General features: G+C 38.1%; 1 long non-coding RNA gene across 1 annotated transcript in view; it reads right to left on the bottom strand.

Annotated features, from left to right (window-relative positions):
- Positions 1-25,343, bottom strand: part of LOC122820114 — a 146,074-nt gene that overhangs the window by 16,149 nt on the left and 104,582 nt on the right. Inside the window, exons 4-5 of the long non-coding RNA XR_006368732.1 lie at positions 21,378-21,473; positions 19,081-19,205 (exon numbers count right to left, since the gene is read on the bottom strand). This is a non-coding gene — a long non-coding RNA (uncharacterized LOC122820114). The remainder of the gene's footprint in view (positions 1-19,080; positions 19,206-21,377; positions 21,474-25,343) is intronic.

Genomic DNA, 25,343 nt, shown 5'->3' with positions numbered 1-25,343 from the left:
TTGGATAACACCGCCCCTTTAAAAAAAAAAAAAATACAGCTCTATCGACCAAGTGTGACCACTGTTTTCAGCCAGATAAGTTGGAATATTTTTGCCTAGGTTCCACTCGATATAAACGAATATTTTTTTTCCTCTCACCCGTGATGCCTTTTGCTGTGGAAGCCTGATTCAGCATTCACTATTTCATAATGTAAGCAGCTATGCAGGTCTAGAAGCGAAAATCTTTGTCACCTAATGCAAATTTGTGTTCATGTCTTCTTCTTTCAAGCACAGAATTGCCACAGAAAGATTTAAAAAGTCTGCTAACTCTGTGCTATGTTTTACAGTCAATTAAAAATAAAAAATATATACATATATATATATATATATATATATATATATATATATATATATATATATATATATATATATATTGGGAAATCAGGATTTCATTGAAATCTAATGTGCGTTTCTGATTCACTATCGTCTGTGCTCAGTGGTGATTCTCCATGGATCACATATGATGGAACTAGGACTGCACATTTCTTTGAATGACTGAGATGTCTGATGTTGTTGAAGCCTGGGATCTGTTGTAGCCACTGTTCCAGTTTGGGGGTGACTGCCCTGGTCCCGATGACCACAGGCACCACTGTGGTCTTCACCTTCCTTGCATTAGGTGACAAAGATATATATATATATATATATATATAAATATCTATATATATATATATATATATATATATATATATATATATATATATATATATATATATATATATATATATATATAAATATATATATGGTGATTCTCCATGGATCACATATGATGGAGATGCCATGTTTACACATGTTTACTGTGATGAGCAACCATTATAGTCGGGGAAGTGGTGTGAGTAGGAAAGTACTTGACCAAATTAAGAGTTAGCTATAAAACTACAAATGCACATGACCTGGTTCAGAAGGTTAACTGTGTTTAGAAACATGCCTAAAAATTGTCAATATTGTTGGATTTTCTAGATTTTCCTAACAAATTAAGTTGGTTTGTCATTTTTATCCATATTACTCAGCCTGCTAATCTGCTGTGTTGAGTTATCCTTTTTAAACTGGGTCAAGCTAGATTCAATTTAATGACCTGAAGGGTGTTGTTCTCTGGTAGTTGAAGTCAGCAAAGACCTGAACATTTTTTAGTCTCCCAAGACATTACAGAACTAATACCCACATTTCATTGGATCTCTCTCTCTCTCTCTCTATTTCTTTTTTTCAAGATTTAATGTGCATTTATTAAATGCCCTAGTGACCTTGTGATGTATTATTATGAGAGACGCAAGTCTCATCACTACACTGTTGTTGCCTCCAATCATAGAGAAGACAACTGCTGTCATTGCAACATACGTCATGGTGTCATTGCATTTTTTTGTTGAACTTGATGTCGCAGTGGTCCCTGTCCTGTCTCCCAACAACTCATGCCACATTCTGCCTCAACTGTTCTCAACACCGCTTTCAAAGCACATGTTCTGTGTTTTCTTAAGCCATGAGCATAACATAAGAAGGTGCAACACAGTTTTAAAAGGTCATGATTTAACCACAAAGACTACCAAAAACTAAAAACTGGTCGGAATGTGGTGTTGCTGTCGATTGGCATGGACTGTGACAGAGTCAAACAACAAAAACACCATCAAGATTGATGAAAATTTGCAACTGCTCATGTGAACAAGCCAACAAGCCTCCAGAGTAATTTCCAACCAGTATGTGGAGGAGGATAACACTTTAAAATCCAAGAACATAATGCCAATAGCATGGTGGTGGAACCATCATGCTATTAGGCTGCTTCACAGCCTAATAGCTGTCTTGGTGCTGTCCATGCTTAGCTTAAGCAAATATTGTGAAAGCCAAGCTTGATAAGTCCATTTGACAACTACACATATCCGAATGAATAGACGTCAGCTCACTTTTCAATCACATTTCACATTGTTTAGGCAGATGCCAATGATGCCTTGAATAACTATCTCCTTGGTGGGAGTGGCAGTACAGATACTTAAAACAAAAAAATACAAATAATTGGGTTTGGGGTTTTTTCCCATGGTCTCTTCACAACAGAGACCATGGGGGAAATGCCTAATGGATGTTATGTTAAACATAGTTGGCAGCAGGTGTCAGTCCTACTTATGTCTGACCTTGCAGAAAGGCTGCATATTTTAGTTTCTCCTTCAGTAGTTTCGGAGTGGTTTCCAAAGAGAGTTGGGAAGAGGGGGTGTCCATGCATAAGGATCCTCAGTAGCTGTCTATGCAGGCCAGTAGAGCAGCCGGGATGGCCTTAGGCTGGAACTAAGCCCCATGTTTGCCTCGCTGACACTGATCCTCCCTTGCCTCACTGCACACCCTAAATAAAGCAACCACGGTCAACATTGGGGAACAAAGGTTAAAGAAAAGGGAGGTTTTCACTTTGTGGTATTAAAAAGTTGATATTGAAGTGCCCTTGAAGAATGACGCCTCCGCTCTTTAATACAAGTTTCTCGGCAGCACTGGCATGTAGCACGGCTCCAATACATCTCTGATATTGCAGGAATTTCTTTTGCACTTGTTTTGCAGAGGAAAGGCAATATGCACAGAGCAGTCATCCTCTTGGTTAATACTCAATAAAACATTTGGTGAAGAAATAACCCGAGTTTATTTTAATGTCCCACAATGGGGGCTGACTGACAGTAATGGGTGGGCTCGTAAAAAATGGTGTCAATCTTGGCACTGTGATGGTTCACTGAACAGCACATTACTGTTAAAAGTATTTCACGTCTCTAAGTACGCCTTGCTCTCTCGGGTCTATACGAGAGGGGCCGAGACAATTGAAAATGCAGTTTCGGTATTCATCATCATAGGAGAAAGCTGAGCGCACATGCTGTGAAACAGACAACCTGCAGTACAGCCTGGGAATGTCTCAATCCCCTCTGTTGATCCTCAACCTCAAAGATGCATTAACGGGAGTGCTGAATGGATTTTTTTTTTTCTTTTTTCTTCTGTCCGAATACCCAGAGTCAGCAAGGAAGAATTGAAAACAGATGACCGTCATTCGATCAAAGGAAGTACTCATAGGACGCCAGCACAGCAGAATGTTATTGTAGAGCAGAAATGCTGGCTATTGCAGCAAAGATTAATGAGCAATTTGCTGTGTAATTATTTACAACCCTGGTCATTAAAGCGCTGCAGTGTGATTTAATGGTAAATAGTGCTGGACTGAACTGTTAGCGGAACCGTGCCTCTGCGGGGCGAGGCGGAGGCATTAGCAGTGGCCGTAAACCGCCTTAGAGGATTTAATATGAGTCTTCGACTCCCTTGCAGCAAAACCAACTCTGCCATTAAGAGATACGGGCCATAGATAGAGTGGGAAAAGAAGAGATGGACTGCCTTCTTTCACAGAACATGTAATAACTAGGAGGGAAAAGGGGTCAAGTGCCTTCACTCTGTCCACAGCTGAGACTATATGATACAAAAGAAAGGTGGTGAGTCATTTTACCACTTGACTTTATTGCAAAATAGTGATGTTCACAGCTCAGGCAGTGATAAGTCATTCGTCAGAGGTCAGGCTTCCCAAGGAATGGGAAAGGAAAAAACAGGACAACAGGCTAGACTTTTGTGCTTATCAACCAATCAGCATCAAATTTATTCATGAGAATGTTTCATTTTTTGGAAAACAGTAAGATATAAAAGCCAAACTGGATCTAAACCAAAAAAGTGTTTAGTTTATTTGAATAATGAGATACGATTTGTAAAAACCTTTGAAATGATTGTTTTCTGTTTTGTTGTCTAGAAAAAAACAAATTCTGTGTTATAATCAGCAGAAATATTGATATACAAGAGATTTCATATTTCATATTCTTCACTTTGTAGCTTTATAACCGTACACAATGATTTAAGAACATGCCTAAAAAAATTAAAGTAGGAAGGGCCAGAAAGGCAAAAATAGGGGTACGAATCTAATGAGAACTTTTACATTAGATGTTCACCAACATCTAAGGTAATCTAATGTAATCTGGCTAGGTATGAAGCGCAAATCAATTCAAATTTTATAGCAATAAACAGCAAGGAGATGCAGAACTGCAAGGTCAAATATACCTGTAGATATTAAATTAGAAATAAAATTATCTTGGAAAAGAATGAGAGATCCTACAAACAATTTGATAAAAGTGACAAGCCATACAAATTGAACGAAGAGAGGAAATTAATAATTCAAACTGACAGAGCCCTTCCTGAGACGGAGAAAAAAAGGAATCTGAATCCCCTTGTGTGCACTCGGCTTCCCTTTCCTTACAGGATTTATGAAATCTGGGACAGAAACATATATATATATATATATGTGTGTGTGTGTGTGTGTGTTTTAAATTCCATGCAGTGCTGCTAAAATGTTCTTATAACATGATTGCTGAACTTCATCTTCAGACTGGAAAAAAAAGAACTTTGCAAAGCAAAGGGTAACTGTTAATATGCAAAGGTTCAAGCTGAGGTCAAGAGGGATATGCTCTTTAATTGTTGAGTGTGTATTCCACTAAACATGGCATGCTGTGTCAATTTGCATAGCTGTGATGTTCCTATTGATGTGTTGCCAGTAAGCTTCCATGGAGGTTAATAACCCAATCTCCAGCTGTAGTCGTCTCCTAAGCGATTCAGCAGAGGTGAAGTGACCTTAGCTATCTCCTCGAGGAACGCAACAGCATGGAGTTGTTTATTGTTTTCTCTCCTTCCTGCTCTTTTCTCGTCATCCACACTTGTTTGTGATTCGCTTGGCTTCTGGTATGCTTCACTGTGATGCCCTTTTCATTCTCTGCCCTGGGTTCTGCCGATGGTCTGGGACTTCAGAGGCGCCTGCGTCTAGGGTAAGAAAGCCCTGTGGTCTTGGCGATGCCAGGGCATTCGCAGGATTAGTTCGTATTTTCCTCTTCACCCTCTCATCTTTCTTTCACTTCCACCCATGCACCGATGTAAACTCTTGGTGCGATAAAGCTCATGCACAACTTTGCATCCATAACCCACCCTCCCTCGGGAACAGCTGTTGGGGATGCCCAATTTCCACAGCGGAGACGCGAGGACACACGCATGCACGACTATTTGCCCGCCAAGTAGGATTTGTAGTATTTTTCCCTCAAGAATCTCATGGCACTCACCCGATAAGCTTCCTCCTGCCAGTTTTCCCTCTGCCTGGCACCGCTAAGGCACGTGAAACCTCCGAGACCACCGGCATCATTATTCATGAACATCATTATTTTTGCAAGCGTCTGCATTCTTTCAATAGATTTTTCCCGGAATCCAGACTGCAGGCAGCCACCAATATCAGTGTGCAGCACTCTTTGCGTTTTTTTTTTTCATTCCAGAGAATTAGGAACGTGTGAACCATCCCTGAAAACATGTAACTGACAAGTATTTGGCAAAATCTTTCCAACACTTAATCACATCCTCTTCCCCACCCCTCCGTAATTGGTTTAATGTACAGTGAAATAAGGTCGGCTGTTTTCCTTTAAACCTACACTGTGGACAGGTCTTGCCTTTCTTGCCAAATGTCTGTCAGGTTCAGTTAGCAGCTTAGCTAGACTGAACAAAAAGGATACTTTAAGCTGAAAATCCAATCTGAAGTGGGCTGGTCGTAAAGTATTCTTTAATAACTAAATGATGCATGAACTCCTACTGTAATATAAGTCAAAAGCAAAGGTCAAAGCAAGGGCAGGGTACCTCTCTTATGCTGTTAGTCTCGCACATAACGTTTAATGAACTCAGAGCATACACCTTGAGCAGACATTAATTCTTGCTGAATCCTTTTTTAAACCGCACGACGACAGCATTTTTCCACCGGGTGAGCTGCTGTTCGAGCTCTGGAACAAGCAAAGAGGCTGACATTGTCTGGGGGCTGGGAAACAGCTTTCTAAAGTAAAGTTGAACCTGCATATCTCGGCGCCAGGGGATCTTGCTAATTTGGCTAAGTGTGCATCAGTGAGGAGGATAAGTGTGTCAACAAAAGACACGTGTGCACTGCATGTCAATCTATACCAGTTGTTAATGCCTGGGTATTGAAAACAGCAACACAAAGCTTTCATTCAAATACTATACTATTATTTTTCATCACATACAAATGCCAAAGTACTATGAATTAGTGGCTGTACAATTGTAGAAATGAAAAAAAAAAAGTCAGTTAGCGGTGCATCAATAAGTATTTTATGATTTGTTTTGTGAAGACTTTCCCTGCCAATGCCAATTTTGGAAAATCCTGATTTCCCTTTAAGACCAATATTATAAAGCCATAAAGACATAAGCATTTTCTTATTCTCTACAAGCAATCATCAGGTACATTTGAGGAATCTTTGTGTACTGTGGTTTGTGTGGCTAGCGTTACTAAGGCAGAGTTCTCAGTGTGCATTCCCTAAAGACTGTACATCTTTGTCTTAATTCTGATATTTTCAAAATGCTGCTATTTCCAAATCCCGCTTGTTCCTCCTCCGTTGCCATGATTGCTGTTGTCTAAAACGTACCTCTCTCAGTTCGGAAATTAACTCAGGTGTTTATAACTCAGTGGGCATATTGCATAACAGGCAAACCAACTTAATGAACTCACTGAAAACATGAGGTCAGTGATGGTTGATAACATTAGAACAAGCGGACAGTTTTACGTCCATAAATTGTCTTTCTGTCAATTATTAGTATTACTCTGCTTTGGCTGTAAATTTTGGCTTAACAGGAAAATGTTAACTCTCTGCTGAACTGTTGGGAAGATAATAAAAAGATTGAAAAATTTCTGTCCTTTTTCTGACTTAATTTGTTTGTTCTTTGTTCTTTTCAGCTCTAATGCCCTGCATTTGTTAGTGAATTGGTAAGAAATTGGGTTATGAGTGAGAGGGAAAACATTCTACAAAGGTGAATGAACCAGGAGTCAGACAAATGCCCCGCCGCACATTGGCCACGTGATTTCCCTCAACATCACATTATTGCCACTGAAAATAGCCACATTTGAGTCTTCTCCTCGCAATATATTTTCCATGCTAAAAAGTGCTGTGGTCTAACCCTAACCCTAACCTATTTGCACTTAGCATGACGCGTTCACTGATCAGAAAAGGATCTGATTTATGAGCTTCCAATCCAAAGGCCAGCCACTCCTTGGTGTACAGTAATATAAGAACCTCTAGTCACTTTGCACTTTTACCAATTTTAAAGGAAATCAACATTCCTCCTCTTGTTTGTTTGCAAACTTTAGATTGGCAAGACTTTTCTAAGCAGCCTAACGTGCATGACTTTGCACCTGGAAAAAATAAAAATAAAAAATCAACCTATGCATAGGAATATCTAGCAAACTTTATATGTTCACAAGAATTCAATATTAAAAGTGAAAGAGTTTCTATTGTTTTCAATTAAAATAATAATAATTGCCATGCACCATTTTATGGCTGTACAAGCTAACATTTATTAACTAAGTAAACCCTTGAGATTATATACATCACTGGAGGCTACCTAGATTATATAGGTAGCCTTCTTCTAGCCTACTAATTTTAGTGTGGCCTCTGTGATATATAATGAAGGAAGTAATAACAAGTGCTAATGGCTATTTGATGGACTATTAATATCTAAAGTAGGAGTGGAAGAGTTTCCAAAGGATCTCAGCCAGCAGAAACTTAATTTAGTGAAGTGAAAGGTCACTGGGCCTGGTTATAAGTAGATGTTTTATCCAAACAGATACTTTTAAGTGTAATCCTAAAGACAGTTTGTGACTCCCTATATCAGACTGTGAATAAGACAGGTTCAGTCGTCATTTCTGCGTGTTAAAAATAGTGGACTCGCAAGTAAGCAGGCATTACAGTGGAAGTGGTCTAATCAGGTCTTTAGGATACGATGGATCGAGTGATTAATGGCTTTGTAGGACGGAGGATTTCCAATTCCATTCTGGATTTTGGAGCAAGCCAGTGAAGCGAAGCTAATGCGGTAGAAATATGATCTCCTCCACCAGTCTCTGTCAGTACTCTGGTTGTAGCATTTTGGATAAGCTAGCAGCTTTTCAGATAATTATTACAACCCCCTGATAAGGCATTACACAAGTCGAGCCTAAACGTGAAGAACTGCAAAGGGTTTTCCAGTCTTTTACAGTACAGAACTGTAAAAGACTGTTCTTTTACAGGGAGAGAAGGGAATTCTATACTCCTGATATACTCCTGATATGACCTTTGTGGTGAGGTTTTAATACCATTTACTTTAGAAAGCTGTTTCCCAGCCCCCTCAAATTTTCTGTCTGGCATTTCGGATGACATCCAGAATGTAGCCAAAACAATGTCGTGTTTTTTAATGTGTAAATCGAGGACAAATAAAGAAAAAATAGAGAAGAGAAGAAAAGAAGAGCAGCTATCACTCCATTGAACTGAGGCTCACATTTTAGGTTGCATTTTACGACGTCTCTTTAATGTTTTTTTGTTTCAGCAGAGATCGTTCTTATGCCCTCGAATCATTTAGCTCATCATCAGATATTACAGTGCTGGTTCATGTTGTTTTCTACTTGACATATTTTGTGTCCAATCTCTACTTTTAATGGATCATCTTGAATTTATTGGATCAAGAATTTGAATTTCGAACACCATTACAACAGCTTTTGCATTCCACTGTCTCCTTTGTTTTCTTGGAAACTTGAAGTTTCAACCCAGCCTGAGACAAACAATATGCATATTTAAATATACTGAATCTATCCCAAGACTTTTTAGCTCAAAAGTGTTTTGTGGGTTTTTTTTTTCTGTAATATTATTAATATTACTGTCTGTAACTCAAACATTTATACCCATGTTGTTCGTTTGGTCTATTTATTTTATATGGCACGCAAAACCCAGTATTTTTCATCGGTTGCATAATTTCATTCCTCTGGGGCAATTCAAAATGTTTCATCTTAGACATAACATAAAAGTTATCCGGTGGTTATGCACTGGACATCACGCGCAGTCCATTCTCCAGACGTCAGCAAAAGCCCGAGTCACATGTGAAACTCTCTCCTAAGTCGTGCCTCAGGCTATACCTCTCATCCACATGTACTCTGCACACACAGCTGAGGGCCAGACTGCTTCCTGGGCTGTCCACTCTGATTGGAAGGGGATCGGGAGGGACTGAGACGGGCTGGCCTACATAACCGTAACGAGGGGCACACTCATACGAAGAGCTAACATGGTGAGACATTTGGCGAGGTTAATAGGGAAGACAGTGCAAGTTGCCACAAAGTTATGCATGTGGGAGCGGCTTGTTATAGAGTATTGACAGGCATTTTGGTAATGGGCTTTGAGAGCTCTGACAGTGAAAGAATTTGTGGAGTTTAAGGCCCCTCAGGCATATTTAAGGGCAGTAATGAAGATCTACGTGGTTTAATGACTACCTCATGATTTTTTTTCCTCACCATTAGCAAATGCGTAGTACTTAGGAAGGTTAAAATAGAAGTTCTAATTCAGACAATTTTTAAAGATTTTGTATTTGCCCTTAAATTCACCAAACTATTTAATTTGGGTAACTTTCCTCCAACCTCGTGTTGTGAATAAACCAAGTCTGATGTATGAAGTGAATAAGAACCTGCTAATTGGTATGCGTTTATGTCTGCAGTTGGGCCTAGTATTTCTGTGTGTGACTCATTTCAATGAAGTGCTACAAATATTTTAATAACAGCTATATCTAAGTGAAAACTATATATACTGGATTTTCATAATTCTTGAGCCAACACATTCAGCGTAGTGACTAAACCTTTTAACTCCTACTACTTTTAAGCTTTCATAGAATCACTTATAAAAAAATGGAAAATAACCAAAAAAACTACTTGTTAAATAGGAACAACCTTCCTCATTTATTGATTCACAAAATGAATCATTTATTGATGCACAAAAGAAATAGAAAACTTCTAGCTTTATTTTCCTTAGTGAGACGATCAAAAAGAATTAAATCTTTCCTGCTTAATTAACAGTCTGACAGTCGGACCCTGAGGCAGCAAATGTGAAGACCCGTCTTTCTACATTTCTTTAGCAAAAGACATTCTTTGCACTGCACAGGTGAAAAACAAAGATCTGTGAAACTGTCCAATGTCAAATCTAACAAAAAAAAAAGTCTTATGGAAACAAGTTGTCAGTATCCTTTGTTATATTAATAAAATGGTGATTGATAATTCAAATTCAGCAAATTGATATAAAATTAGACGACATGTTTGTTGCTGCCGTCTTAAAGATTTTTATACATTTCTAAGTAACGTAAAACTTTAAGGTGGTAGTGAATATTCTCCACTGATAAGAGTCTGGTTGACCATTTCCCAAGCACAGCAGAGAGAACTAATTCAGAGCTTAAAGCTAATTTCATCCACTTTTATCTTCTCATGTAATTTTCTTCATCTGAAAACTTGTCCTAAGCAAGTTTAAGCATAAAGAAACTACATCCTGCTCCGTCTCTGACATACGGGTGTGTGTGTGTGACCTTAATGTAGATATACATCCTTGAAAACCTTCCTTATTGGTTGATTTAAGACAAATCTAACATAAAAAAAGACTGGGTCAAAAGTCCACCTCAGTGGAAGCGTTAAGCTTCAGAACCCCTCTGGTGCAGTAAAACAAATTCAAACACAGGAACGCCAGTGTTAATGTAAGAGCTGGAAAAGGTCCATTAGCTGTTTTGCAGCAGTAAAAAAAAAAAAATATTTTACATAATTCATAGCCCCTGTGCTTTCATCAGCTGTCTTGCTGTAAAGGTAAAGGAGCTTGAAGTTAACTGGATATCAAATGTAAAATAAGCCATTAAAGCAAGAATAAGGTAAAGACTGATTTACTCGTCTTTGAGCCCCATGTCTCTAACAAGCGAAATGAAAAAGCATCAAAGAAGGAAAAAAAATACTTAATTATTCAGAATTTCACCAGGAAAAAAAAATCTTGAATGATTAAACATATTTTTCCTTTCTATCCAATTAGCACCATCACACCTCTGCAAGGATGTTTCTTTTTTTCTGTCCTTTTAATTGTTGTGTTTTACAGTCTATTTCTGGCGACTGTATCTTTCTCTGCCTTCCTCTTCCTCCCCCCCCCATCTGTTCTTTTTTTGTTGTTGTTGTTTCTTGAAGGTTCCGTACAGTTTTATGTAAATTGCATTGTGATGAAAAGACAAAATCTTTCCCTCTGAAATGACAAAACTGCCACGATTCCACCCTTTTGTCTGCGGATTTGCTTTATTCTCAGGGATGCTCTGCAATCCTCTAAAGGTGGCACAGGCATCCTGCGTGAACCAAATTGAACCTGACAACTGCCTCATTCATTTGCAGCCCGTCTTTGTTCCAGAAGTTAGACACACCAGCCGCTCGCGTCCTCGCATCTGCCGCAAGAACTGTAAATGCTTGCAAAAAAAAAAATAAAAAAAAATCAAAAATAAATAAAGTACAGCGTCACCCAGAGGCTTCTCTCTTTTCTTTCTGATGCACACGGCAGACAACACCATACATAAAGAGCCCTTCTTATCTTATTTGAGCAGTTGCTTAAGGTATTTCTGCAAACTCCAAGGGGCTGGAATTATAAATCACCATGAAGCAAGATTGCAATCAGCAAGTATTGTTGCAAAGAAGACTAATGAAACCACCCACACTGGTAAATGACCTGCAGATTAGGTAAGATACAGGCTTCCCACAGTCGCACGGATGTGATACACCGGATCTCTCTCTCATGCAGACTCCCATGTTGCGCGGTGCACTGGCCCAAGCCAGATAAGGCCACAAAGGCAAACGAATGGGACTCTTTGTCTGTTTGTTCCATTATGGCGACACGAGGCTTATTCCAGATTCGGAGCTCTGTTTAACTGCCACGACGAAAACCTCAGCATTATCGAGGAGACGAATTGAACTGTGAGCTGAAGGAAGCCGGCGTTCCCTGCGGTAAAACGCATTTAATTGTAGATAGACGCTTCAACCTTTCTTTAGAATAAATTAGCATGTTTTCTATTGTTGCTTTGTACTCGCAAGGACCTCAAAATGATCAAAGAGGGCAAGTTTGTTTGAAGAATAAGGCTCTCCGCATATTTTAGGTTAACAAGAGCAGAGTTTTTTTTCCCTTCTGCACGTGGCTAACGTCATATCCGCGCCCACACACACTCACGCCCCTCATCTATTTTTGTGGCCGTTTTATTACCGTATGCCTAACATATGTAGATAAGAACATTCTTCCAAACCATCTTCATTACATCGGGCTAAAAATCACCTCATTTATCTCTCGCCAACATACCAGCAGTCAAAAAGCCCTAAAAATAGGAGGCAGACAACAAAAGGTTCAGCAAAACGGAGATTTACATAAAGAATCACACTTCTGTTATCTGCCAACGAAAAGGGTTTTTGCATTCTGTTTACAGCGCCCGGACCACATAAGGCTTCATCCACTACATGGAAACCAGTGGACTGTTTCCCATTAAAAGGCTATTGTCTGTGTAACAACTGACAGGTACTTTATAAACCAACCAGTCTCATTGGTTCTCAAGAACTGACTGGGTTTCACAGCAATTTATCAATACTACTGAACCCATCAGAAACACTGTATTAGACTCAGATTTTAACCTTTTAATCTTTGAGTAAAAATAGCAGCACACATTTCACTGCTGTGGAATAGATTACCTCAGATAAAGTCTATTTAAGGATCTGTAAATCTTCGTTAAGAATGGAACATCCTCTACCTGATAGAGATTAAATAAAATGAAGTTTGTGGACTAAATATTATCCTGGCTACTTCCTTCTTGTCTCTGCGACACAAATTTCAAATGACCAGATTGTGAAGTTGTTTCACAAAATTTCTCTTCTGTATTTTTCCCTTGCATAACTGTTTCTTTGTAAATAAGTCTAAAGGTTACACCGCCTTATTTTTGGTGAAGATTAAAAAATAGGGGGAGCATACACCAGCTCATGTCAAAGCAGCATCTATCCTCTTCTGGCATTGATTTCAGTTTTCAGTCAGAGACGTGGCATAAGTCCAAGAGCATATTTTCAATCCATCCCTTTATCTTTGCACCAAGCATTCGTTAGGAAACGTTTGGTGCTAAGTCCCAGTTTTGTGGCCTATAATAGTGACAATGCAATCCATCATATGTCCAGACAAGAGCATTAGCGTTCTCTTAACTGCTCAAAGTCTGTCTGAAAAGAAAGGTAATTGCTGTATGCTGGCTGTGGCTCAGTGGTGAAAGTAGTGGTCTTGCAATTGAAAGAGTGTCAGTTCAACTCTGGTTGCATATTGATATTCCTATGGCCAAAGTCCTTAACTCTCATGAACTATGTATTAGTATATAAATATGTGTGTTTAGACTTGAATGTGGCACTTGTGAAAAATCTTTAAGTACGTTACTATGAAATTTCAAAAATCACACAGAGCAGTTGTGAATACAAGTACAACGACATAATGCTCCAGGAAATAATATAAGCCTATAACACAACTGTTTAAAATAGATTACGGGATAGCAACAAGAATCTAAAAGGTTTGAGCCACTGGTCTTTATCAACTTCCTTTTTTTTTCCTCATAGTGATTACAAAAATCTGATCTTTGAAGTTGTTGTTTTTTATAAGCAACACAAATAAAAATAAATAATTATTCTCACTTATACTCTGAATTGCTAGTGAAAAGCTAATCAGAAACAACCAGGCAATCATTTTGTCTGTCAAGAAGGACAGTGACCTTCTTCAATTTAATAGGTTGTTTTAGTGATGACTTACTAAATAAATTGTCTTCCCCTAGCTTTCCCAATGAGATGGTCTTAAAGGGATACCCCAGAATTGTGAAGTGGGGGATTTGTAAGAAATTATGACCACTAAATTTGCTCTTCTAGATACATTGCTTAACATCTACAGTTTAATGTAAAGAGGAAAAAGCCAGCAGAGATGCATCATAGCTCTAGCTTGTAATGCAGAGCCAGCCCAAAGCAGTAAAGGGACTTGAGAGTGATATAATTTAGGGGCCCTGCTTCCTGCAAAACTATCACCATTACCAGCAGTGCTCCAAATCAAATTTGGTAAAATCTGGAGGAGGGGTCAACATGTCATTTTTTTGAGCTTAAACACTTGGTTATTATTTGGTGAGATATAATTAGGAAAAGATAAGACTCATAGCATCAAACTATCTATATATTAAGACGACAATCAAATTATACAGATTATTCGCTGCACTTTTAGAAAGTAAACTTTCCAATTAAGTCTTGCATTTAAATGTAAAGCAATTCTATGCCAAACCGTTACATCAAATTTAACATTAACCTTATTCTCAATGTTTTACCGTATATTAAACATTTTTGTGGAGGGATGAGGGGGATGCGAAGGTCTTGGGGTCCTAAACAGCTGCTTAGTTTGCTTTGCCGTGGGCCGGCTTTATCGTCCTGTCATTTTCCCACAGAACATTACTGATGCTATAAGCAAAGCTAAAAAGGTCTGCATTAGAAGTAATAATAGATTTGATACATGATTGGTGTAAACGTCTAAGCACAAGGTGGTGATAACTAGAAAAATATGCCTTTGAAAATCAAAAAATAAAGATTCTCCAGTGTGATATGCAGCTAGCTGGAGTTGCTTCTTTTAGGCATTCCTCTGAAGAGACAGACGTACTACAGTGTAAACATTGAAAAATCACTGAGCTAGCCAACAATGTCAGGACAGACTACGTCGGACCATCTGTGGTTGAGCCCAGATACTTTGCATGATTAATGGCCTGTGCACATTACAAAACACTTAGTAGCACTATATTGCTTATTAGCTTGATTATAGGGAGATGATGGATCTTAGGTTAATTACTGATAAAGACTCTAATGAGGGTGCCTCCTCAATGCCTCTACAGGGCACCTGTAAGTGTACTTCAGAGTAGTTGGGAAAGTATACTGCAGACAACACTAAATTAGCTGCACTCATCTATGGGATATTTGAGTACACATGGTGCATTCCAAATAAGCTTGCATCACCTCGCTTATGGCGTTTTAAATGAGTGTCATGCAAATGAATTCGAAGTGGTTTCCACGAAAACTAAGAGACAGGGGTAAAGACAATTAGAAGCACAAGACATGCACTAAAATGATAATGCAATTTTCAATCACTAAAGCACCTGATGGAAAGAGAAAATCTCGTAATGCAAAATTAAGTTTAAGTTTCAAGGCACGATTAATACGTTTTAATCAACTGTACCGTTTCATTCCTGATTCAACTGTTTACTGCCTGAATTTATTTGCAGCTACATGTTCTTTCTTTCTGGTAAGCTAACTGAAGTTTGAGTAAGAATTGTTATAACAACAGTGCATGCAATTTCTCTACATTTGGGCTTTAGCATGAAAATTTGCTAAATGGGACATAAAGTGGCCTAAGGCTGTTAATGCCAAATATTAGCAAAGTGCATTCCAACATGATCACATGAAATGTTTCCTGGTTTTGTTTAGGACTTTGACAGCAGCATACTGAAAGTACAGGTGCAGTTGTATGACTGATGTAGCTTAGATCACAGCCGTAATCTAAGCAATTCTAAATTAAAACATGCACCAGTTTTTCTGACCTGCTTTAATAGGAAGCCAATCATTAGTTACTTTTAATATGACTACATGGCTGATTTAGAAATAGACTTTAAATAGATGTTAGAATTTAACACTGAATTCATAGCAATGCATTGATTTCCTCGATACTTTGGAGTCTTTGAGCCTCATCGAGTACACCTTTGTGCTGATCTCTAACTTTGCAAAAAAATAATTTCAGGCTGTTTTGAATTAGGATGGAAGAAATTTTGATCCATCCACTTGCAGCTACTATCGTTCAGCAAATAGTGTAAGACAAACATGTCATCGGTGTATGTATGTTAAAAGATATGGCAGGTTTCCATAATCCAACAAAAAAGAGAAAAGAGACTGATATTGAGTAAAAGAGGGCTGTGAATGGAGTCTTCAGAAACCCAAAATGTGATCTTTGTTTATTCAGATTTATAATGGCCAGATGATGCAAAGCGCTCTCCATCTGCCAAGAAAGATAACACAGAACCATACATTCCCTCTTACTGTTCTTTTATATCAATAAGCATGTCATGATAAGCTGTGCCAAGCACAACATGAATATCCAGTAATACTAAAACAGAAGCTTTAGATGCATAGTAGTTAGAACATTTGTCATTTTCAATTTGTCCCATTGCTCCTTTGGTGGAAGCTTCTGTCTGTTAAGCTGAAAACACAGTATGGTCTTGTTCAGTCCATTTATGTTTGTAGACTTATCCTTTTGACTCGTTTCACTTCCACTAGTCCTAAACTAGGTGGAGCATGCTAACAGTAGTTGACTTCCAAACTCAATAAAATAGCTGAATGTTGGGAATATCAAACCTTAAAACAAGTTATGATTTGCTTGAGAAATGGAATCAGTAGAGAGCTTGAAACTCTGCCCCACACTGAGGCTTCCTGAGTCTGATGCAATGTACTTCATTTGCAGGGGTAATTTTTAGTATAGTTCAAAGTATCTTGTTTTTATTTTATTTCAGACCTTCCAACTTTGCAGTAAACTCATTTACAACAGCTACCGATGCTCACTGGGTTTTGTGTTTGGAATGCCAAGGCTTCCGGCTGTTTCATTGCTCTGCATGGGGGCAGAGATCGCTGGATGCAAATTTCCGCTACAACGTTGAGGTCGTCCATCTTCATGATTGCAATTGTTTTGACTGCTGATTATTTTTTAAAATTAATTTGTGAAATATAGGCTGGACTAATTACTTTATATGCTGTGTCATGACCTTTAACAAGACTGTTCATGCTTCAAAAACCTTCATCGTGTCTGAATTAAAACAGTTCTGCTAAGAACAATGGGCTGACATTCCTCCACAGTGACATCCAGGAGTTACTTATCCCAAGTGTTTGATGGCAGTTGGCCAGAAAGGCAAAACTAATTAATAGGTTTTGGAGAATATTACTCATTCTTATCATAAAGGTCCAGGTTGGTTCACAGAACTGCTTCTATGACTCAAACCAGCTTTGGACTTTTCAATGGCAGCATCCACAGAATGATGCTGCCAACATCATATTCCATGGTGGGGAGAGGTGTGTTCACCACAAAGCCAGACAAATATTTTGTCTTTGAACTGTGCATTACGTTTGTTAACATAGCACATAAAATCTGTCTAAAAAAACAAAAACAAAAAAACTATGTTTTTGGTTGTGGAAAGGTTAAGAGTGTATTAGTACTTTCACAAGGCACCACAAGTATTCATATTTATTTTGAACACATTTCTGCATGAAAAACTGCCTGTACCGGCTGAAGCTTTTCCCTTGCCTAAGTTTCACATAAGTTTTTTTTTTTTTTTTCTATTTTTTATATTTTCATCCTTGCGGCTTCTTTTTTAACACGCACTGGGGGAAAAAAATAGAGGCACAGTCCAGCCTTGTTCACATTCCTATTATTTTTCAACTTGTGTTCATTTGAAGCGCAGAGCAAAAAACCCCTAGTCAATACAGCATATAAATAACCACCTCTCAACTACCAGAGACGGATCGCCCCCATAAATGTGGTTTATGGTGTTAAATTATGCAGCGTGAAAGATGAGTGAAATGTGTTCTGTTATAGTGGGATAATAGTAACAAAGTTGTGTCTTCTCATCTGGGAAGAACTGCACTGAAGAAAGCAATATTTTATTACAGTCTATCAGAAAAACCCCCTTCAGGGATAGATGAGGGTTTTTTTTCTTCCCATTTAAGAAAACTATGTCTTGAAAACTCTGGGCCATACGCTTAGTTTATGCATGAGCTCGTCCTCAGAGTCTAATTCAAAAGGCAAACTACCAAATTGGAGGAATTCAGTTTGCTCCTGTGAACACAGACAGAGTAATTCTTCTTTTTTTTTTTCCTTCAAACTATGCACATTTGAACTCTCAATAACCTCCAGGAGCACAAAAAATGCTAAAAACTAACGTGTGCAGATTTCAGGAAGAGTATCGTTCCAAAATTAGGTGGGACACACATGACAGAGCTCAGCACTTTTGCTTATGCAGAATCCCCTTTTTTTTTTATTGGATTATTTTCACACCCTAGGTAAATTTTCTCCTTTTTACTGCATGTGCCATGGCCTTCCATCTGTGTTTATTACCTGATTTGATTTATTTAACAAAGTATCGTAATTATTTTATTTATTTTTTTTAAGTCACTGGGTTATGATATATGTTCTAACAGTGACATGATCAGAATCAACCAGTTTGGAGCACAAAACATTTTTAATAAACAGGGTTGAGCATCTGCTCTGTTAGCAATACGACATCTCTCAACATAAATCCCACTGAGAATAGTTGAGCACTTCACAGTGTTTGTTTACTGTTTGAATCAGCACTCATACAAAATTCAAACCGGTTCAAAGTGTTGAGAATTTGATTGAATTCAATGGGAACTGAAACATTTGGGTGAATTAAGAGATGGATGCAATCAGTGTAAAAATGTGCGTTGTTGCTTCCTCAACATCTTCTTAATAAAATCTTTAAAGAAAATTTCATACTCACAACTTATACTTATTATGCAGCAAGACCAGATTTCTAACTTCAATCTGTTTGAGGACATGATGTTTGCGATTCTGAAAATACAGGTGGCCAAAGTTCCTCCATGGTAATTGTTCTCATTACCACCAGTGGTGACACGAATAGTTTTTATGTTTTGGGGACATTTACTTTACATTCACATGGAACCAGATTTTGAAACCTTTTATTTATTCTTCTTTTTTTTCCCCTCAAAATCAATTAAAAAACTATATTTTCTATTTAATCAAGTCTAAGTAAAACGCTTTTTGATGTTGTGATACATGTAAGTGTGAAAAATTTGAAGTAAAGAAAATCTCAGTTTCGATTGTCTTGATCTTAAAGTCTAAATAATATAATATAATCCAGTACTGCGTACAAAATCTGACTTTTTTTGTATTTTCTTTTTCGTCTCAAGTTTCATATCAGCTCTGAGATTAAATAAATAAATAAATCTTCTGGCTGAGTAAAATCTTTAATTAATTTTCTTTTTTTGATCACACACATACTGAGCAAAATTTCTTGCTCTGGTTTGTGATGGGAGTTGGTAAACAATGAAAGCTGATATCTTTGTCCCAGATTTCCCTCATCTTACAATAGCGCCGAATTTACCTGGTGCATCCAGCAACGACGGCTGGTTATCGTTCTGTTGTACGTCCGCAAACATGCTGGAGTGCGGTTCCCGATGTCACCTGGTAGTCAGAAATGCGCCGTCTCTCCACAATGCAGAGAGAATCCTAAGTGTAGAACCACAAAGGTTTCACTCAAACAGCATCAAAATGTTTCATTTAGACTAAATGTAACAGTAAATATTTAACAAGGGTCTTTTTATTATTATTATTCTTATCCTGATCTTTCATTCTGGAATGAAAATGCCTATATCTTTTCTGTGTACGTCAGCACAAAAATAACTGCATAAACAAATAAAATTTCACAAAAATGTCTTTGTTTTAAAGCTCAAGAGATTTAGAGGTGAAGTTGCCCCTACTGGTAGCCAAGCAATCTGAGTTTCATCAGCCATCTGTCCCAGCAATTTTAACGTACCTACTGTAAGTCTGTTATCAGTTTCTCCTTTTTTTTTTGCATAGTTTACTTAGATTTATGAATTCAAATACATTCCATTGGGGGTTAGGAGAAGGCTAATCCTTGAAACTAACTTTCTAAATATATTCCCAACATGAAACTTTAGACTTTTTGATCATCACGTTAAAGCATGATCGAAATAAAACAAAGCAAAATTACTTTGGAGCGTTTTAACTACTTTTAAAGTCAAGACGTATTCACCAGATTTAAATGTTCACCAGATTTAAACTGACATCTGATCATTTGACCCGATAGTTGACCCTAATCTAATAGTTAATATGTATTTTACTGTACTTTGAACTTATTGTTACCCTTTCACTGATATCAGATTCATGCTAATAAGCATGAAAAAATAGGTAGAAGAAAATGACTGCAAACGCAGAATGTTTTTGAAGTTCAGAATATTTAAATTACATTACACAAACCATTCGGTCATTCAAGTGAGAGATTGTCTATGTGACTGTGGCTTTGCAAAAAATGCAACCATGTTTGCTCTGCGCGTTGAGAACATTGTAATAGTGAGTGCAACTTCAAAAAGCTTAATGGCTCTTTCATATTGGTGATCAATCGAAATGTTCGATCAATTACCCAAGCTTGTAGGACAGCTGACAAGCAGCATTTTACATTTGCCCAAAACAACGCCGTGCTGGATTTTATCGCACCACCAATGAGCTTCCACTGACCCCACTTTCCAAAGTGCAGCTCATCTTAATTGCCTGGAAAATTATCATCTGTGCCGAGAAACACGAGGCTCGGAGATTGTCCTAATTCATTCTGTCCCAGCTCTGTGACAACTCTGTCCAAGGCAAAAAGTGCCAAGCGAGAGTAAATGTTTGCTAATTAGTGCACTGCGCTACAGTCTTCTTAGAGTTGTCGTTGGCAACATTTCCTCTCTTGAAATTGCCCAAAACATTAGGAGAAATGATCTTACTCTGTGTCTCTTTAAAAACTCAAATAAACGGCAAGTATTTTCAGATAAGGCAACAGAAGATGTGTCTTAACTATATGTAATTTTTCTTCTAATTTCTGAATTGTTAAAGGTCATTTCAGACATCTTCTCAACTGAGGTAAAACAAAAGATATGCTCTCTTTTTCTAATCATCTTACTGCACGTCTTATATTAAGTTGACAATTCCATCATAAAAATAAAAAAAGGTAAAGAAAGCTTTAACAAGGAAAAAGAGTCATTATTTTTCACCTTCTCGGGAGCCTTTGCAAACATTCACCTTCTTCATTTTGATTTGATTTAATTTATTTCAAACAGGTTTTTAAAAACAAGGAAAACAAACCAATCAGTTTCAGTTTGCTCAATGGTTAATAATGCAATCATTTGCCGAGAACCACTGATACCATTACGTCCATGGAAAATTGGCATCGACTACATCAGTAAGAAAATCACTTCTGTGTCCAGATATGAAATTAATCATCATTTAAAGACATCAAATCATTTGTCATGGATTCCACATCATTATATCTCATTAGAGAAAGACAACATGCTTCCGATTTGAAGATTTTTTTTTTTTTTTAAATGGGAGTTATTTGTGTAGCGTTAATGAGATTAGCTCACACCAACGTCCTAATTTAATGAGCTTTACAGATTAACATTACTGTTGGATGAAAAAATTCCTTCAGCAATTAGCTTAATACCATGTATTTGAAACTCTTTTTAGAGTTCTGTATTCAAACTTTATAATGAAATCAAAGGAAGGTCAGAATACGATGCACTGATAATATGTCAGCACATTTCGAAATTGCTAACACAGTAATTCGCAGGTCATTGGCGGGACCAACTATTGCTTCACTGCACACGCCTATAATCTACTCACCTTCAGAGAAAGACTCTTGTTAGGAGCCTTTCAGCAACTTTGACTCTACGTCGGATCGTTCTGTGCTTCATGGGACGTGAGTTCAAGGCATTTCCTCTGGACAGAGTAAAAATCTCTGAATTAAATAACTGCTGAGACACAGGCAGGTGAAATACATTTTATAGAATTTTCACAACTTTTGGATCTCCACAAAGAGCTTTCTTGATAAGATTGTATATATACATTTTTTATTTATCTATTTTTCAACAAAACCTGAAGTTTTTTATGTTTTGCTGACTGGCATACCCTCCTAATTATTAAATAAGTATTTTAAAAGCCCTCCAGATGTATCAGGTATCATGTCAATTTTGGTCACAGATAACATAAAGTACAGTATGTGCTACTACTGCTACCACTTGCCATACACCTTGGCACCAGGAACACCTAATTACTACTGCACTGCTTTACAACTAGTTGCCTAAGGTTCTCAAATATTAACTTGACACTATGCAACAAACTGGAGAACAGATTGTAAGATACTTCCAATGTCTGTCACTGGTGCCACAAAAAAAATAAAAAAAACTAGCATGGCCCATCCTATTGTCAATATATTTGTCATTACAAATAATCTTGGATGCTAATTTTCAAGCAGCTCAAAGTCAATCACTGACATCTGCTCCTCAATGAGCTGGAGACCACCAACAATCCTCCTGCAAACGCCAAATGTAGCATTGGCCAACTGGTGGCCACCTGCCCAACAAGTGGTTGCTCAACTCATTTCAATCAAATTGCCAGCCATCTTATTAAAGACATGCTGCATTTCCATTGCATAATAATAACTGGGATATGATGATTTAAAAATCTTAACAAAATGATGCATCTGCTTGCTTAATGGTCAGAAAACTGTACGCTATGGATTAGAGTTTCACTAGTAAACATCTTACTGCTAAGAATGAGTTCTAATCATTATACCAGCACTTTAAATCTGAATGATTAAATCCACCAGATTAAGAATGGACAAGTGGTTAATGAGGGACATAAACACTGTGCAGTTGGAGGTTCATGAGTAAGAATTGACCAGTCCCCACCCAAATCTAATTGAGAATCTGTGGCAAAACATGAAATCTGATCTTCTCAATTCATTTAAGAGCTTAAGCTGCTTTGCAAAAAGGAATGGGCCAAACATTCAGTTTCACTATCCGGATGTGGAAAGTTTGGAGTTACATACCCTGAAAAGATTTGCAGCTGTAACTGAAGCGAAAGTCCGTTTGACAAAGTATCGTCTCAGGGTATTGACTATGTATGCTGATGATGATTGAGATTTATGAAAGACAAGTATTCCTTCCATACTCAAAGTTAGAAAAGGTTTAGATTAATAACTAACTTGTTTGCCCACATTTATAATTTGAAGTATAGCACTTTTAAAGGGAAAACATGATGTATTGGTTCAACTTGGTATAAACATATGACTGGTCATTCCCTATTTCTGCCTTTTAACAAGGTAGGCATAAATAAATGCTCAATGTTTTTTATGTGTCTGTATACTCACCGTTACTCAGTTTTAATTCACTTCCATTTACCTCATGTGGAGCTCAGCTCAATAAAGCTTGTAATTTCCCAACTGCCCACTGTCTCACGCCCCCCCCTCCCCTCTCCTCCACCCCCCACCCCCCACCACTCAGCGACAATAACCATCCACCAGGGGAGTGACGTCGGGGCGACTGATTGCAGGTCTGCTCAATAGGTCTGCCAGCAAATAGCTTTTTAATGTTTTGTACAATAGCCCAAAACAAAGCGGATTGTTGTCCATAGGCCATCTGAGGCCATTTAAGTGAATTTGATACATGGCTCACAGAGGTATCCAGGTGTCAAAGTCACAGAGGGAAGAAAAGAGGAACAGAGTTATGGTGGAGCAGAGCTTGTTTTAAGTAGACGTGGTCTGTGGCTTGAATTGGCTTATCCAAGGGTAAGTGCACAGGGAGTATTAATGCTGATGCAAAACCCTTCAACATTAGCTCGGCTAACACAGTTGAACCTTAATTAGCTTCATTGTCCAATTTTACTAGACAAGACAAAGCATTCTTTCAGCATGTATGAGATGCATGGGTAATAATTTGGTCTATCCGGAGAGAACGGTTTTGTTCTCGGCATGAAACTTGCTTGTCAATTTGAAAGCAACCAAAATAAAAATTGACTGTTGTATTATGAAGGTCTGTTGTGAATAAACTTTGTTGAAAGATATCACTAGGGAGTGTCAACCCTCCGTAGGATATGAATACTGTAAAACATAATAAATAGAGCTGAGTGTGGAAAAACTCCTGGAAATACAGCACACTGAGAAAATTTGTAGTTTAGCTTCTTTGTCACATCAAAATGTTTGAGATTAACCAACACATTTTCAATGAATAGTAATTACTTCTTCAATTAGGGCCAGTTTCCAACTAATTCAGATTACTCAATTAATTTTCATACAGCAACACCAAAAATTATGTTGCTTATTTGTTTCTTGCTAACAAATGAACCTGCATCTAATAAATGCAAACACTCTTTCCATCACTGGTTCAATCACTTCATGGCTATTTGACGGCTGCAAAGTTTTATTGTGTTAAACAATCACTTTTAATCCCAAAGCAACATAAATAATAACAGTTACTGTTTGTGACCCACAAACGGTTTGCTGCAGCTGATCACGCGAGTTCTGGAAAGCTAAGTTCTGGGAAGCTAATTTAGCTAGCATGTAGCTTTTATAAAAATGACAAATTATAAACAGTAAGTTCAGGTTAACATGCTGAAAGGCAGGCAGCCCAAGCTATCAGAACATTATTACATATGACAATAACACCGTATCAATGGTCAGGTCAACTTTATCGATTTTCAGCCATGAATTGTGGCTTGACCATTGGACCAGACCCACCAACATCTGTTGCGCCTGTACAAACCGAGAGCCAGCCCTCATGTAGGGTGCATCCAGGACTCCGCTCGAATATTAATTAAACCTTCCTAACTAATTGTGTGTTACTTTTTGCTGTCAACCAATTATGTTTTACACTCTTGGGGAGAAGCAAGAGCCCCCTGCTCACTGTGAAATTCCAGCTGTCACTGAATTTCAATAAGCATGTATTTAATTAACATACCAGGCCACTCGAGCGTATCGGTATTTATTCCTCTTACAGACGAGACAGCAGTGGGTTCGTTCTCTGCACAGCTAAAGATGCCTGGGACGCGTTTGATTGAGGATCTGTAAAACTGTTTGTCTTTCAACTGCAGCAGTGAGCAGTGTGCTTAAAGCAACAGATCGCTTTAAAGTATCTGGCATGGTGACATTCTAAATAAACTTCCTCTTATAAGGAGCAGTGGTGCCCTATACTGCGAGCACCAATTCAAATAGGATCAGTTGGTTAGAAGCGGATATTGATGGGAGTTTTGCTTTCTCCCCACCGTTCGTTTGTTTCGGCATCAGTCGTGTGTTGTCCTTTTATCAAGCCCTAGTTCTGACTGCACAACAGAAATCATCCATCAACTAGATTTACCCCCGCTACTCTAATATCTAGCAGACAGTCTAATGCCATAACTCCACAGGCGACAAATGCATTTTAGAGAGAAGGGTGTGTGTGTGTGTGAGATTGGGTGTACGCACAGATTTTCTTTTTTTTCCTTTTGTGAGAGTGCTCACAGTAGCAAGGAGCATAAAGATGGGAGCGAGAGAAGGGGGGATTTAATAGTGACAGAGCAAGCTAAACTCAAACTCTAGCTGTCATGCCACAGGCAACTGGCCGAATATTTTTTTTTTTTCCTCCCCATCTTGTCGGGTCAGCAGAAAAAGTGCACAAAGCAGCATCAATTGATTCATCCATGATATCAGGAGAAGGAGAAGGCCTATGTCTGTTCAGCAAGCCCTCCTCCCTTCTCTCCTTTTATTCCACCTGCCTCCTCAAAGCGCTGTCACACATAATGAGGCCAGAGCTGCAGAGACGGCGCGCGTCCCGA

This window comes from Gambusia affinis, linkage group LG18 (assembly GCF_019740435.1).
Source record: "Gambusia affinis linkage group LG18, SWU_Gaff_1.0, whole genome shotgun sequence".
Lineage (NCBI taxonomy): Eukaryota > Metazoa > Chordata > Actinopteri > Cyprinodontiformes > Poeciliidae > Gambusia > Gambusia affinis.
The sequence above is the reverse complement of the archived record's forward strand: the minus strand, read 5'-3'. Positions and strand labels throughout refer to the sequence as shown.